This window comes from Gossypium hirsutum, chromosome A12, assembly GCF_007990345.1.
Source record: "Gossypium hirsutum isolate 1008001.06 chromosome A12, Gossypium_hirsutum_v2.1, whole genome shotgun sequence".
In the NCBI taxonomy this organism is placed as follows: Eukaryota; Viridiplantae; Streptophyta; class Magnoliopsida; order Malvales; family Malvaceae; genus Gossypium; species Gossypium hirsutum.
Window position 1 is genome coordinate 7,156,173 of NC_053435.1, and position 18,025 is coordinate 7,174,197.

Genomic DNA, 18,025 nt, shown 5'->3' on the forward strand with positions numbered 1-18,025 from the left:
TTTCCTAAGCTTTCGATCGAGTCCCGGTTTGTTTAATTACACTTGTAAAGTATTGTGGACCCATTTATTATATTTAGATGGATAATATTGCATTTATACTTGTTTATGTGCAAATGTACTGTAATAACTGGTAATACTCTGTAATCCTGTTCCGGTAACGGGATGGGGTTAAGGGTGTTACAAAAATAGCCACAAAAAAGCAACGCACACAAGATGTTTGAGTAAATGCTCTCAATATATTATTTCACTCAAATAATACAAAAACAATGTATGGTTACAACTGAGGGGAGGCTCTCTATTTATAGTTGAGCTTCTCTAAAATTGACTAAATAGATCGAGTTACATTAACGGACGAGATTGAAGCATATCTACAATTAAGGGATTTACATGATCTCTTAGATTACAAAATCAAATCTTATCAGATTAAATATATACTAAGATTACTTTCCTTATTTACCAAGGTAGCCCTAATTTTCCATAATTGCTTCACTAGGCCACCAAGGCTTCAAGTAGATGGACTTCATCACTTTTTCTTTGAATCGGGCCAATTCGAGTGGGTCAAATGACAGGCTTCATGGGACGCTATTTGTGCTTTGGTCACGGGCTTCAAACTGTGGCCCAAGACATTCTCCCCCACTCATTATAGCAATGCCCTCATTGCGTCCTTGCAATGACACTGGTTTGATTCGCCTTGAAACTCGCTCGACACCTTAGTTCTTTCCTGACTACTCTTATTATCGGATAGTTTCGCCTCTCAGAACATTTGCCTCGAATTTTTTTGTCTCCTAACTTGAACCGTGCCACTTGTTGGTACATCTCGTTCATAAGAGCCCGCTGCTCTTACTCGCCCACATAATGAGTTGCCTTAATTGAGATCCCCTTGATTTGTATACATTGACTTCGACATGCCCAAATTGAACACTAGGTTTACTTTGAGCCTTACTACTAATTTTGGTTTGTAAGCCCATTGGCCCACCCACTTCAGAACTTTTAAAAGGCTCCAGTGTCTTTGCCAAGCTAAAGGTAAGTTAAAATGTAAAACACTACTTAAGTGTTTGAGATATACCTCACTCGCAATATGTACTAGTCTTAACTGCCCAGTTTGTATCACCATTTTACCCTAAACCCTAAACCTTAAACCCTAAACCCGCATTAGCTGTTCGATCTACCAAACCAATATTCCTCTCCTACAAAACATCTTCAGTTAGCTGGATTTTCGACAACACCTTGGTCCCAACCTTCATGTCTCGACTTACTGATATATTGCATTATGGTTGTCGAGGATCCAAGATATGCATGCAATCAACATAATGAGCCAAACCAATATTAATTTGATCAAGGAAGTTCAAGCCAAGCACGAAATCATAATCATCTAAATGAATTACCTTGAAATCTTTAATGCCCTTCCCCTGACCGATTTGTAGCTCAACTTTTTGTGCTACTCCCATAGTTAGGACCTTTTTGGAATTCACCATCTTGATTGTCTTGGTTGATTTGCTAATTGAAAGACCAAGTTTACCCACGACTTTCTCCGATATGAACAAATAGATGCTCCCGTGTCAACAATAGCACTATTTCTCTAGCCTGTGATGTTGATGTCCATAAATATCAACCCTATATGCTCGTAATCTTTTTTTGTAAGAACGAGCATCATTAATCTAAACTTTGATAACCTATCCACCTTAGGCTTTGCTTTATATTTTCCATTAGTTATGGCTAGCTTAGATCACTATGGACAGTCCCGCAACCTATGGGGACCACTACAAAAGAACCTATGTAGACCACTACAAAAGAAGCACTCTATTAGCTTTTTCTTACTCTCTTTGCCTTTCTTGGCTTCAACACTATGCACGATTGAACTAATCTTCTTAAGCGATTTTTTTGGCTTATCATCCTCTCTAATGATAGAAAATATGAATTTCTTCAGACAGTTATTTACCATATGAGGACCGTCGCAAATGAAGCATTTTATTTCGTTTCCCGTCTCCTTCGAGTTGTCTTTGGATTTTCATTTATCATTTTGTGGTTTCCCATTGCCATCGTTACCACTATTATCATTTCCATTGTCGCTATATCCTTATTCATCTTCCTCATAATCTCATTCACATTGCCCTTCTCATTGGGCTTGAAAGACTCAAATCTGTCATTCCTCAAAACAATTCAGTTAATGACTCCGCTATCACGGTTTTTGTAAGTTTCTGGACTTCTCAGCATTGTAACTCCTATTTTACCCATGGCTTCAACTCGTCCATAAAAGAGAAAAATGACTCTTTCTCGCTTAAATTTTTTTTTGAAAGAGTTCACTAAAATCTCGCACATACTCCCTAATTGAGCCATGTTGCGTAAGCCATTGCAATTTTGCTCGAGCCTCATCTTCGGCATACTCTGGGTAAAACTGTGTCTTGAATTTCTTTGGGAAATCCCCCCAAGTCCCAATTACGGATCTATCATGTCTCACATTTGTGAACTTATGACGCCACCATAACAAAGCAATGTCAGTGAAATACATAGCAATAGTGTTTTCCTTAGTAGCATAGCCCATGATGCCTTTATTAAGGAAATATTACTCCATACTCTATAAGAAGTTGTCCACATCACTTGAGGACCTTGTCCTTGTGAACTCTTTCGGCTTTGGGACATCTATCTCACGATTGAGTATTTGCCCCCAACACTCTTCTACCCACGACAGCTTGAAACACAACAAGCTCTCCCTCAAGCTCCTTAATCATTGTGCTCAAAATCCTCGTCATGGCAATTGTTTCCTTCTTCGAAGTCATCACCATGGCCTCGAGAGCATTATCCCTCTCCGTTAGCTTACCTACAGTGGAATTAAGTAACCCTTACATCTTTTCTACATTGGTATCAAGAGACTCCAGTACAAAATCCCTGAGTTGCTCCTTTATTGAGTCCAAATTATTGGTGCATCCCTCAACCTCCTCGAGCGTCTCCCTCATATCCCCCACGGACTCTTCGAGATTGACCACCTGATTTTCCAAAGTCGACTGCATGTCTCTCGTATGACTTGTTTTCCTGACCCTCTCACATGTCTCTATTGGCTCAACTTGATCGACAATTTCTTTCAACATCTTTCATGATGCCTTTGAAACCTTAGCTTTGATACCAACTGCAATGGGGCTAGACCTTTCGTCTCGCAATCCATGCGACCTTAGGTGATTCTTTTGCTTTAAATGCATCTAAGTCAGCCTAACTCTCGTAAAGTAAGGATTCTTACGGAATTCCTCTAAGGCACCAAAATATAGCGGAAGCAATCTCAAAGACAAAAGAAGCTCGAAAGAGCAAAATAGCTATAGAAAAGCAATACACACAAGGTGTTTGAGTAAATGCTCTTAATATATTTTTTCATTGAAAGAATTAAAAAAAAAGATTATTACAACTAATGGGGAGGCTCTCTATGTATAGTTGAACTCTCCCAAAACTGACGATATAGATTGAGTTACATTAACGGGCGAGATCAAAGCATATCTACAATTAAGGGATTTACAAACTAGATTACAAAATCAAATCTTATAAGATTAAATATCTGCTAAGATTACTTTTCCTATTTACCAACGTAGCCTTAATTTCCCATATTTGTCTTAATGGGCCACTAAGGTTTCAAGCAAATGAGCTTCGTCACTTATTCTCTGAACTGGGTTAGCTTAAGTGGATCAAATGAGTCCTATTTAATATGTAGATCTTTATGGGACGCTCTTTGTGCTTTGGTCACTGGCTTCGAACTGCGGCTCGTGACATATACATGTCAAATTGAATATCAGTTATTGTAGTGTTGAAAAAAAAACTTAAAATCAATAAGATCTAAATTAAAGTGTTTGAACTGATTTTGAAATATAAGTAAAAAATCGTAATATCCGATTTAAATAGACTTTATTTTTATTTAATGTATAATTAATTTTAATTATTTTACGTATAATAAAAAAATTAAAAAAAATCTATATAAAAATTATTCAAAATAATATCATATAAGAACTATTTTTTGTTTAAATAAAAATTTAATTTTAAAAAATATTTATGAAAGAGATTTCAAAATTTATTCCATAGCCTTGGAGCCCTTGTCAATGTGACAGATCAGTGGTGATACCATTAAGTAAATCAAGATTTACACCATGTTTGGTTGGGTGTATTGGCATAGCTATTACACCCCTAATCGTGGGCCCCACTCAATACGTTGTTTGGTTGAGTGTATTGGCCTAATACGGGTCTATTACATTACGGATGTAATCCCCAAAATCACCGATTTCTAATCCCTTCCTTGCGCTCAGATTAGGTCCTGATTCAGTTTTGCTCCCTGTTTTACCCTCCGATTCACGCTTCTGTCTTACCCAAAATCCACTGTCTTCTGTTTCTTCCTTCTACCTTTCTTCTCCACTCTCCTCGACGTCTTCTCCTTCTCTTTTTACCTCTCTTTGGTGTCACAACTGGACTTTGAACACTGATCAGAAAGCATCCTCCATCTCACGTTTTTCGTTCCTCTCCATCGGTGAAATTGTGTTCTGTCCATTGGAACCAGTAAGGAATATACTAGAACAATTCCTTCTCTTTTTTTGTGCCTTGCACCTGACAATACTGGGTTCCAGCACCCATGAGTGCACCTTTGCACTTTTGACAATACTGGAACAATTACGTTTTACGCTCTTTGTTGGTTACCTTATGTATTCTATGAACAATTATGGTCTAGATTTCTACCTTATTAATTACTATTTCCAATAGTAGGGCAAAGAAAGGGGGGAATGATGGGGTGTAGGGTTCTATGTTACTTGGACTGGACATAAGTGTTGGATACAGAAATGTGTGCAGCACAGCAATCTTTTTAAGCTTTCCTTGTATTTGAAGGATCATACCCCTATACCGATGTCTGATATGGATGTCGACATAGGTACTTTGAAAAAAATGAAGAGCCAGAGCAACACAATTAGAGTTTGGACAATATGCTCCTGTTGATTACTCTGGTTCAGGCTTTTACATCTAGTGGATTAGTTTTATAGCATCTTAGATTTGAATGTAATTTCCTTATGCCAAGGAGCTGTTGAAATTTAAAGTGAAGGAGGATCTGGTCTGTGAGAAATGATTAGATAGTAACCTTGCTCCCTGTCAAATGCCAACATTTCAGGATATGCTCATTTGATAAAGCATTGACACTTCAGCAGTATTTATCTCTTACAATTGTTTTGATTATTAAATATCGGTTCAATTTCTCTGTTTTGGTTAATCTAATTTAATTGAAATTTATCTGCATATGACTTGCTTGCAATTTTCCTGCTACAGCTACTTGCCATGTCATTAGTAGACATTGACATTTTGTTATCTAAAGTCTTTACCAATTTGGAAGATAACTGAGTTGCTGAATAAAGCGATGTGGATGTCTATTAAGGTCTTGTTGATTGTGATAAATGCTATGCGTGTTGCTTTTATATACAAAGCAGGTCTTTTAGTTTCATCTAAAAAGATGGCTCATAGTATTGTCAATTATAAACCAATTTTTTTCTGGTCCGATAAAGTCTACACCCAACAACATTTGCCATCATGTGTTAGAGATAGAGAGAAAGGAAAAAGGGAGGGGGCAGGCTTCATTAATTTATGAATCGAAAGGTATGCATGAGTTGGTCTATTCCTATATGCTGTCAACATACTGCACCTCCTCAATCTTGGTTCTGCATCTTCTTAGGCTCATTATGGCCACCATAGGAATAGCCTACTACCCTGAACTTTTGCCATTTGGTAGGTTTTGGTGGATATGATGGTTGAGTTGGTTATATTCTTCAGCCAGTTGGGATAGGTTTCCTCAGTTACAAGCTTATCAATGGTTCATGTGTTATCTGGAACTTGACTTGGTTATTGCCAATAGGTTTCTGGAATCTTGAAATCAGCTTCCTTTTCCGTGTTTGAATTAAGAGTGTATGTGTATTCACTGCATCCTAAATTGTTTTGCAGTTTGCATGCTATCACGGCATATTAGCATCATCTTCTGTAGGATACATGATAGACTGAACATTTTATTATAGTTTGTATACAAGTAGAATGCCAGTTGGTTCTTCTAAATCATAATCAGTTACTTTTCTTATTTTTGTATGTTCTCCTATAGTTCCCGGTGGTCGTGTCCATCAACTGCTGAAAACAAGGGTTAGTGCAAACGGAAGGGTCGGAGCAACAGCTGCTGTATACACAGCTGCAATTCTCGAGTACTTGACTGCAGAAGTGCTAAAACTGGCAGGTAACGCGAGCAAGGATCTGAAGGTTAAGCGAATCACACCAAGACATTTGCAACTAGCTATCCGGGGTGATGAAGAACTTGACACCTTGATTAAAGGAACTATAGCAGGCGGCGGTGTTATCCCGCACATTCACAAATCACTTATCAACAAATCTTTGAAGGAGTAGTTCATGTAAGTTATCTGTCTGTTTTAATCTGTACCCATAAACGTCAGTAAAATGTTTCAAGTCCTTGCTTGTTTCAGTAGATAATCATGGAGATTCAGGATTTAAATTATAAAGATGGATTCAAACAGCTGATATTTTGAATTACAAACTGCTCCCTGATATGCTTTTTCTTCTAATACCCTGTGTTAATAATATATTTTAATATCTAATAGTAAGTTTTATTTGCATGAACTTAAATTATACTGTAATTTGCTTGTATATTTACAAATTAAATATCCAAGAGGTATACAAACTACATAAAAGTAATGTCCATCCTATTCCTTATTGTAACACCTATCAACAGTTTTTTTTATATATCAATGATGAATTTCCACTTTTGGTATATTTAAGATTTAATCTTTATACTTTAATTTTTATATAATTTGGTATTTCAACTTTGATAATATCATTCGTTAATTTAAATATTTTATTTTGATTAAAACGATATCATGATTAAATTATCAAGAATTTTATGAAATTATATATCATTATTAAATTATATTTAATATTAATTATTCTAAAAGAAAATTTATTATCAAGAATTTTATGAAATTATATATTATTAAATTATATTTAATAATAATTATTTTAAATTATACAAATTCATATAAGAAAATTTATTAGTAATAATTATTTTAAATTTTATTAAATCATATATTTTAATTAAAATATATTTAATAATAATTATTTCAAATTATATTTTATAGTATCATATATTATGATTTTAGTAAATTCATATAAGAATATTGATTATTAAAAATTTTATTAAATCATATATTTTAATTAAATTTTATTTAATAATAATTATTTCAAATTATATTTTATAGTATCATATATTATGATTTTAGTAAATTCATATAAGAATATTGATTATTAAGAATTTTATTAAATTATATATTTTAATTAAAATATATTTAATAATAATTATGTTAAATTATATTTTATAGTATCATATATTATGATTTTAGTAAATTCATATAAGAATATTGATTATTAAGAATTTTATTAAATTATATATTTTAATTATAATATATTTAATAATAATTATGTTAATTTATATTTTACAGTATCATATATTATGATTTGAGTAAATTAATATAAGAATATTAATTATTAAGAATTTCATTAAATTATATATTTTAATTAAAATATATTTAATAATAATTATGTTAATTTATATTTTACAGTATCATATATTATAATTTCAGTAAATTAATATAAGAATATTAATTATTAAGAATTTTATTAAATTATATAGTTTAATTAAAATATATTTAATAATAATTATGTTAATTTATATTTTACAGTATCATATATTATGATTTCAGTAAATTAATATAAGAATATTAATTATTAAGAATTTCATTAAATTATATAGTTTAATTAAAATATATTTAATAATAATTATGTTAATTTATATTTTACAGTATCATATATTATGATTTCAGTAAATTAATATAAGAATATTAATTATTAAGAATTTTATTAAATTATATAGTTTAATTAAAATATATTTAATAATAATTATGTTAATTTATATTTTACAGTATCATATATTATGATTTCAGTAAATTAATATAAGAATATTAATTATTAAGAATTTTATTAAATTATATATTTTAATTAAAATATATTTAATAATAATTATGTTTAAATATGATTAAATTATTTATTATTGATAATAATAATCTTATTATAATTTAAATAACAATAACAATAATCATTTACCAAAACAATTTTATGCTAAGGGTATTCTAGTCATTTTAGTTTTTTCCATTATGCTATTACACCTCTATTCCATTCAACCAAACACAAGATTACTATTACGCCTCTATTCCATTACATTCAACCAAACAGTAGATTAGCTATTACACCTCTAATCCAATACACCTCTAATCCCAATACACCTCTAATCCAATACAGCGAACCAAACGCACCCTTAATGTAGTGGTCGATGCTGTTGTTCTAAACTTTTTTTTATTACTAAATTTCAGATTAGGCTTTTATTAATAAGAAAAGAAGCAGTTTTCATAGCAATAAAACCAAAAGAATCAGAAAGACAAATACCTAAAAATGGCCCAAAAATTAAAAATGGCCTAAATAATAGAACAAAAAAATATCTAGATATTATGCAGAATAGTCTAGAACGACAATAAATACGCCGAATAAATGCCCAATTAGAATATCTGAAATCTGTCTTGTCAGCTATCTATCATTTCTCTGTTCTTGTTTGATGATTTCAATACTCAGGAAAGCTTTTTCTTTCAAAAAACTGATCTTTTCTTTGATTTTCGGCATACTTAGGGACATTCATTTCTAGGTACACCTTCTCCTTTCTTTTTAAAGTTTCTGTTGCGAGTATATGAGCAAGGGCGATTGCGAATCTCGGTATATGTTTGAACATGAAATTTCTAGATCTATTTGTTCTCTGTTGAATATCATATATGAATGCTCCTATCAGTGGTCGGTCTTGACTCTTGTTTTTACATTTCTTGATTACTGCGAGGGACTCTCCTTTGATTATGATTGCTGACCATTTCTTTTCAACTCTTATTTGGACTGCTTTCCGACATGCAATTGCTTCAGCAGCAAAGGCGGAGACGACCCCTTGATGGATCTCTGAGCAAGATAAGAGCACTATCCCTTCTTCATTTCTGACCACAATACCTAAAGCCGAATGATTATAATTCCTATCATACGCACTATCGAAATTGATTTTAATGAACTCACGAGGTGGGTGGCTCCAACTTCTAGTCTCCTTCGTAATTACTGATTTTCTTTTTTCAAGACCATTAAGTTCAACAATGTAGTTGCTAATGAAGTTTACTATTTCCTTGCATGTACTAATTCTCTTTTCATGTATTCTTGTGTTTCTATCTCCCATATGGCCCTGAGTGCACAGCAGAAATTGCGGTATTGACAAGGGTAAACTGATCAAACACCCAGGTAAGCCACTATACAAATTCCATATTAGTAACCATGAGAATATTCTGGATTGACAATGTTGTCCAAACTTCCACTGTAACAGGACATTCACGAAATAAATGATCAATTGTTTCAGCTCTTTCTCCACATCGAGGGCAACTTGTATTGTTGGCTAATTTTCTATACTGCATTTTGACCTTTGTAGGCAGATAATTCCATGAAAATCTCCAGATTATAATCTTGATTTTTATTGATAGATTTAGGAGCCAAAGTTTTTTGTAAAATTTCCTATAGATGGTTTGTAAAAAGTAAGTTCTAGGATTTTCATCAGAAGTTTGTAATAATTTATAGGTGCTACGAACCGAAAATGCACCCGAAGATTCACCTCCCCAGACCAGAAAATCATCGTGAGTTACTCGGGCCAAGGGGATCCGGAGGATTTTTCTAGCATCTTATTCTGAAAAGGTATTATTAATTAGCTCCTTTTTACATATTCTTTCATTGCTATCGATCAACTTATTAACATTAAAATATCGCATAGAATTAACCACTGAAGATAATCTAAAATTTATTGCATCTGGAATCCGAGAATATCATTAATAAAGATATTAATACCTGTACCCACTCGCCAGCATAGTCCTTTTGCCAAAATTCCTTTAGCTGCCTAAATACTTTTCCATATATAAGAACTTGAATTTCTTGAATGAGAACTTAAAAATTGATCGTTCGAAAAATATTTGTCAAACACTCGCGTAACAGGAGAATTCTGATTATTAATAATCCTCCATCCTTGTTTAACTAGTAGGGAAATGTTGAACTAAGCCATGTTTCTAAAACCCATTCCCCTGTCTTCTTTTGGGGGACACATAAATTTCCATTTGCACCAATGTATCCCTTTCTTTCTCTTTCCTTTTTGCCACTAGAATTTAGCGAATATATTTTCTAATTCTCCACATAGACTTTGGTAGAAGAAAGCATGTTATAGCACAAGTTGGTATTGCTTGAAGTACAAATTTTATAAAAACCTCATTTTCCCCCATGTGATAGAAACCTTGTATTCCATTTTTCAAGCACAAATTTTATAAAAACCTCATTTTCCCCCATGTGATAGAAACCTTGTATTCCATTTTTCAATTATCTGCTTAACCCTATCCTTAAGATTCTGAAAAGATTCCATCCTCCATCTTCCTACCATATTAGGAAGTCCTAGATATTTTTTCAGATTTGTTGAGCACCTTACACTCATTACAGCCGAGATTTCTTTTTTGTTCCCCTCTGCTGTGTTAGAACTATAGAAAATCGCCGATTTATTAAAGTTCACGTATTGGCCGAAACATATTTCACATTCGTTCAAAATATCTTTCAAAATTATTGCTCCTCTATTTTTAGCTTCACCAAACAAAATACAATCATCTGCAAACAGTAGGTGTGATATCGTCGGTCCTCTTCTACTAGCCTTTACTCATTTTAACAAACCCTCTCTTATTAGCAGCCTTATCAGAGATGAAAGTCTTTTATTGCATATCAAAAAAATAAAAGGGTTAAGTGGGTCACCTTAGTATGTTTAAAACATTGCCTCTATTCCCATTAATGTTCACTACATAAGAGACTGTGGAAATACATCTTATAACTAATGCAACCCATTCCTCTGCGAATCTCTTTCGAAGCATTACATCCTTTAAAAAAGCCCATTCAACTCTATCATAAGCTTTGTTCATGTCTAATTTTACTGCCATGAATCCTTTTTTCCCTGTATGTTTTTGGCTTAATGTATGTAAAATTTCATTTCTTGCAACGCACTTGAGCACTATCAATACATCGTCTAATAAATTCTTAAAGTTGATTTGCTATTGTTTTGGCCACAATTTTGTAGATAACTATGCATAAACTAATATGACTGAAATTGACAAGAATTGTGGGGTTTGGGGTTTTTGGAATAAGCACTATATCCGTAAGGTTTAAAGAGTCAAAATCCTTACCATCATTTAAAATTCCTAGACAAAAAGTTTCAACATCTTTACCCATAATGTGCCAGAACTTTTGAAAAAATAATGCTGAAAAACCATCACAACCTAAAGCTTTAGTGGGCCCCATTCCTTTCAACGCTGAATAGACTTCTTCTGTCGTGTATGTTGCTAACAAAGCTGTATTGATATCAGAAGAAATATTAATGTTAATACCCGTTAAGAGGTGTGATAAATTCCCCACTCCATTATACGAAAATAAATTCTGGAAGTAATTTAAAGTGGCCTCATTAATTACTAATTCATCAGAAATTTCCTTTCCTTCATCTGATTCCAGCCTAGTAATTGTGTTAATTCATCTACAAACTAAGGCATATTTATGAAAAAAAAGCTGAATTCTTATCCCTTAATTGAATCCAACTGGCGCGTGCCTTTTGTTCCTAATACATTTCGTCTTTATCAATCTCCATGTTGAGTCAAATTCTAGTATCAATTAGCTTTGCCATTGTTTCATCATCCCTCTCCCTATCCATTAGATTTTTTAGTTCCTTTGTAAGCTTACTTTTTAAACTGTCTCAACCCTTCTTTATTGAGCTTGCCCATCTTATCAAATTGATTTGCAGTCTTTCAAGTTTTTCAAAGATCGATCCATTTGATACCTCCCATGATTTCTTAATTTCTCGTTCAATGGACTCCTCCAAGGTCCACCATGCCTCAAATTTAAATCTAGGAATCCCCTTATAACTTTTTTCATTATCTGTACTGATAAGAAGAGGGCAATGATCTGATGTCGAGTGTATTAAGTGATGAATATTGCCCTTTGGAAAGAGATGCATCCATTTTTCATTTGCGACGCCTCTATCCAATCTCTCTTTAATATTTGTTTTCGGTAGATTCCCTCTCTGCCATGTAAACCATACCCCCGTATAACTCACGTCCATTAATTGACATTCCTCTAAAACCTCATGGAAGACTTCCGTTCTTTTCTCCTCCCTCGATTGACCTCTATCTTTTTCAAAAGAATACATTATTTCATTAAAGTCACCATTTACCAGCCAAAGATGATTTTTTTCTTGACCCAAGGTCCTTCGTAAATTTTATGAGACAGTTTTGTTACTTACATAAGGTGAACCATAAAACATTGTAAATCTCCATTCTTCATTAACACTTTCCTCTTTGATCAACACATCAATGTGAATTTTTGAGAAAATTTTTAGACTAATCGTAATTTCTTCTTTCCATGCTAGACAGATTCCACCTTGCGAACCTTCCTCGCCTACGTCAATCCCATTCGCACGACCACATCTCCTTCTGATATTTTCTATACGTTTTCTATCTATTTTGGTCTCCATAAAGAAGACATTGGGGATTATGTTGCTTCAGCAAAAACCGAAGCCTCCGCACTGCCTGTGGATTCCTCAATCCACAGACATTCTAACATATATTTTTTATTGCATTCGGTCGGCTTGCCTTTTGGCAGTCGTCGATCTATTTTAGTTGGGAAAATAAATTTGTTTCTGATTTTCTATAGACAAAATTGAGCCATATTTGCTTTTTAACTCTTGTCCATCATGTTTCATTCTCTTTGCTTCATCTTCACGGGTCTCTTCTGTACAACAATCTTCAACTTCTATTTCTTTCGATTTTCTCTTTCTCAATATACTTTATTCACTATAATGGCTCATCACTTTCACTGAATCAATTCTTTTCCAACTAATTTTCCTGATTGGTTTCAAAGTTTCTTCACATGAAGCGTTCTTCCCATTCACTTTATTTTCCACGGTTGCCCCTTCCTCCTGCATCTTCTTCACTTTCTTTGCTTCTATTGATTGTAAATTATCTTGTACTCTCTGGACCATAGCGTTTTCATCCTCTTTTTGTGGATTTATCTCCTGAATCTTCTCCATAATTCCTATATACGAACATTGAGGTTGCATCTTCTTTGAGAGGGCATTAAACTTTTAACTTTCCTTTCCGAGTAAATTTGATTATGCTTTTAACGCTAAAGAATAAGGTGGAACATCTCTGATTTTGTTTTTTTTCTTCAGGTTTTATCCCAACACATTCTTGGAGACCATGCCCCATCCTTCCACTTCCAAAACAGAATGTCGGTAGTTTTTCATACTTAAAAGAGATCCAAGATTTTCTTTGGTTGTCTTTGGAGACAAAAATACCCCTACGAAGTGGTTTCTGCACATCTAATATAATTCTAAGATGACAAAACTTACCATTAATTTCAGATCTAAGTACGCCTCCAAAAGTAACCCCAATAGCATGCAGTAGATCTTTTTTATCAAATTCTGGCAAGCATGGCCCTATCTTGATGCAGAACGGGGATGAATTAAGCCTGATTTGACTTCTTTCCATCGGTTTAGTCAAACAATAAAAAATAACTAAGTTTTTACGAAATAACCATGGGTGACCTTCCAGAACTGTCTCTAAATCTTCTTCAATTTCAAACACGATCAAAAAGAGATTTTGCCTTGCTAATTGAAGCTCGAATTTTTTTCTTGTTTTCCATATACTCTTCATTTGTGCCCTAAAGCTATCCGGATTATAGGATTTCTCTGTCCATATCGTACAAATCAGAGTTGGCTTTTCGTTTGGTTCCACCAGAGCTTTTGATCGATAATTGAATGAGTTCTTCCGCCAAAAGGGAGATCTCGTTTCCTTCAAAACCGTTGTCGCCACCACTTTCCTTCATCCCAAGCCGTAGCAGAAACTGTTTTCGATAGGATTCTAAGCAAAGCACTCTTGGCTAGAGTTTTTTAAGTTTTGATGATTTTAAATGCTATTGTTGTTCTAAACTTAAAAAAGTGAGATGCACTAGATTTCCAATGGTTGGCAAAACAAAAACATAGATTTACTTGAATAGTGATGAAAGTCGAGAATTTCATATAATTTAATTTAATTAATTTTAGTTTTTGTATTTTTTAATTTAAAATATTAATCCCAACTCAAACAGTAGTAACTAAATTTGTTCAGTTAAACTCAATTATTAGTCTTGCACTATGCGTACAATTATAGAGTTCGTCCATATTCGTCAATGGGTTCATTCTAAGTCTATACTTTTTGAACTTTGAAATTTCAATATGATGTAAATGATGATAGATAATCCATTACTTAAATCTTTAGTGAGTAGTATGTGGAATAACAAGTTGACAACGCATGGCATAAGTTAACGAATTAACAACTCTTGTTTAGGGAGGATTGAAAGTTTAGAACTTAAAAAGTATAAAGAGTAAAAATGACTAAATTAAAGTATAGATGTTAAATCTACAACTTTCTATAAGAATAAGGAGTAATAGCAGAATGTGAGCTTGAGTTAAATTGGGTTGTCATGAATGGGACAATTTACATGATAGGAAAGCTGAGGCCCTTTCGGCCTCTGACATTCATCCTTTTCCATTATAGATTCAACACGCTTATCTGATCTGTCCCTTTTCCGGCTTTGTTGAATTTGTTTTGAAGGAATCGAAAATGAGTTGGAATAGTATATTCTCCAAGTAATTTAAAATGATGATTTCAGTCATAAAGGTTTGGTTTGAGATGCATTTGCCTCCCCTTCTGGGCTTTCTGCAAATATTACCTCTAAAACTAAACAACCTGCCCTCCCTCTGACTTTTACCTTTACAACTACATGATCAACACATTCAAACTTTAAGAACTGGACAATAATTGAGATGTAGCAAAATCCAGAAAACAAAAACAAAAAAACTTCAATTTTTTACACATCCATAGGCACTCTGGTTTCATTCATAACAACATCCAAAATTCATATCAGTCTTTCAGAAAGCAATATATATTGTTCTATGAATGAAAGGCAAACAGGTTTACCCTGGAAGATTTTCCAAAAATTTGTTCACAAATTGAACAGAAGAAGAAGTATATATATATATATATGCACACAATTTAGTTGATCAAAGACATTGGAACTCATACATAGAGGAAATAACATGTAGGATTACTAGACAAACCAGGGAGGGATCAGAAAAGGTAGATTCAGTAGCAATACTTCCATGTCGTACATCTTCCACATCCACAATAGTGAGGTTGCCGACAAGAATTTGCAGACAAGAAACGAACAACCACTAGTATTGCCAATGCTGCGAGCAAAACTAGCCATGTCATACTGTCCCCAGTACTTTCCATATCTATCTCAATTTTGATTAAAGATGATAAGGCAAGCAACATCAATGCAAGCGCTAAGAACAGCAGGACTGAGAAGGGTAGAGGAGACGAGGGACGATGGCATCTCCCACAATAGCAGTGTCCATAATGGCAGTAAGTCATGATCGAGAAGATCTTTCCAAGACTAGGCCTGAAATCAAAAGGTTAAGAGATTGGGTACCCAGATATTTCCAATTCGTTGATTTTCACATCTATTTCCGTTCAGATAGACTCAATATTCCATAATATACTGACACAAAACTAGGGTATTTTCTGTTTGAAATGAATGGATGGAAATGATGTGGTTATTGTAAGTATCTTGATCCACCACTGAAAAAGTGAAAAGCTAAGCACTTGGTGGTTGGGCAATCAATTGTTATCCTTTAGCCAACAGATGAAGACACTGAAACCATGGATTATTGCAAGAGTGTAACCTAATTCATTATGGACAAAAAAAGATTCTTGATTTGACTAATTCTTGCTGGTCCTATTTATGTAAAGCCCCAAAACCAGCGCCCCACAAGCATTTTTTTTTCTTCCCTGTTAGGCAAGGCAAGCACACTAGTAAAACCTAACAATATTAGGCTGATTGTTGATCTGCGGTATAAATTGGGAGTCAATATCAGAATAAGCATATAAAAAGACTAATGGAGAAACTAAGATGGTGGTTTTGAGAAGTTGATGGTTTAGACCATCATTCATGGCTGCTAATTTCTTCCAATAAGCAGCATAGATGAGGCGTGTAAAAGAATCAATGTCTGGGGCCAACAGGCAAGAGACAAAGGTACAATTCAACTAACAACAATAACTGCATAAGCCAAGCAGACTCGGCCAAGTTCCATACTCGACAATTGGTTCAAACGTCCCGTTAAATTTTTTTTATTAAAATAATTTAACATCCTGGAAGCAGGTAGGCTATTTTGCGTTAACACAATCCGTTTGGTGATCAGCCAAGTGTGGTAGAATGGAATATCAACGATTTGCAGCACCTGGCAACCGTATGCTGGATCAAATTCGTCACAATTGGGTCCGCTCTGCTTTTTTCAGCTTTTCGATTGTCAATCTAGTCGGATAGATTTTAATGAATTTAAATAATTTTAAAATTTTTAAGTTATAATTATTATAATTTAAAATATAATAATTTATGTACTTTTACTCGATAGCAACACAATTAAGATTTACCGTATAAAAAAGAAAACATAAATTATATATTTTAATAAAATTCTTTTATATAAAATGATTAAAGTGTTTATTGTAGGTAAATTTTATTATTATATGGTATATATATGAATTGACGAAAATATCATTTATTATTTATTATTATATTATATTAACAATTGAATTAATAGTTTTATTATCGAATTGATAATTAAACTGATTAAACCATCAATTTTTAATTTATCCAGTTGAATCGACAAATTTAATAAAATAAATAAATTATAAATTTAAAACTCAATCGCTTATAAATTTTGAAATCCCATTATAAAAATTTTACAAGCACATGAAAACTTTATATAGTCCATTTTATTTAAAATTTCCCACTTTTAAATATTAAAATAATATTTATTTCAATCCTTTTTATAAAAAGGAACTATCTCTAGCTGTGAAGTAAGAATTCAAATTTTAACAGTGTTGAAAAAATTAGTTTTTAGGGTCGAATTTATTAAATCGAATTAGTCGCACTACAGGAAAATAGACTTTTAGCGGCGCTTTTTTTAGCCTTTAGCGGTTAGGCGCCACTAAAACTTTTAGTGGCGCTTTCTAAAACGCCGCAAAAAACGCCGCTATAGGTAACGCCACAAAAATTTGTGGCGTTTATTGAAAAAAAACGCCGCTAGAGGTCAAGGATTTTAGCGGCGTTTGTGGGAAAAGCGCCGCTAGAGGTCAAGGATTTTAGCGGCGCTTTTTCTACAAACGCCGCTAATTTTGGCAGATTTGTAATATTTTTTTCACCAATATCCAGCCCTATCTGCATTAAAATCCAACCAAATACAACAAATATAATATAAAATGCAGCCAAAAACAGCAAATTTAACATAAAAATTACAACCAAAAACATTAATTCTAAATGATACTTCAAATTTAACTAAAGATATATGATATAATTAATAAAGTATAATTTAAAATATTTTTACAATAATGTTAAACGTGACAAAACTTAAAAACATTCTTACAATAAGAAAACTAATGTCTAAGACGGCGGCTTTTGCGATTGCTGAAACATATGCATCATCTACTGAAGCTGTAGCTGGAGGTCATCGTACTTTTTGCTCTGTTCTGCTACCATCGCTCGTGCTTCTGCCTCTCTCGCTGCAGCCGCTGCCTCCCTCTCTGCTGCCTTCGCTCTAAGTTGTTGCTGGAGTTCTTCATATTTTCGTTGAACCTCGGCAATTTGCTCAACCGTGTTCGCTTGCATCTGAGCTATCTGGTCTCTTAACCTCTGAACTTCAGCTTGAGCTTGACTTCCGAAAGGCATGTATTGCTGGGAGCCGGATCCAAAATATTGGGTCGGGGTAACACCAGATCCTTGA

General features: G+C 33.5%; 3 long non-coding RNA genes across 18 annotated transcripts; 2 read left to right on the top strand and 1 right to left on the bottom strand.

Moving 5' to 3' along the window:
• The first annotated feature begins 4,257 nt into the window (after positions 1-4,257).
• On the top strand, positions 4,258-6,572 carry LOC107927779 (uncharacterized). Its single transcript, XR_001692511.2, has 2 exons — positions 4,258-4,527; positions 6,101-6,572. It is a non-coding gene; the product is annotated as an uncharacterized lncRNA (long non-coding RNA).
• Positions 6,573-8,592: 2,020 nt separating this feature from the next.
• Positions 8,593-15,969, top strand: LOC107927785 (uncharacterized). 16 transcript variants are annotated; one of them, XR_001692514.2, is made up of 4 exons: positions 8,593-8,755; positions 9,022-9,381; positions 9,464-9,825; positions 12,572-13,420. It is a non-coding gene; the product is annotated as an uncharacterized lncRNA (long non-coding RNA). The 16 variants fall into 16 exon arrangements; XR_005906085.1 differs by lacking the exon at positions 12,572-13,420 and adding an exon at positions 15,287-15,969 and having other exon boundaries at positions 8,598-8,755; XR_001692512.2 differs by having other exon boundaries at positions 8,598-8,755; positions 13,373-13,558.
• On the bottom strand, positions 9,542-12,565 carry LOC121210847 (uncharacterized). The gene is made up of 2 exons (XR_005906093.1): positions 10,476-12,565; positions 9,542-10,411 (listed from the first exon to the last, which is right to left on the bottom strand). It is a non-coding gene; the product is annotated as an uncharacterized lncRNA (long non-coding RNA).
• Positions 15,970-18,025: the final 2,056 nt, after the last annotated feature.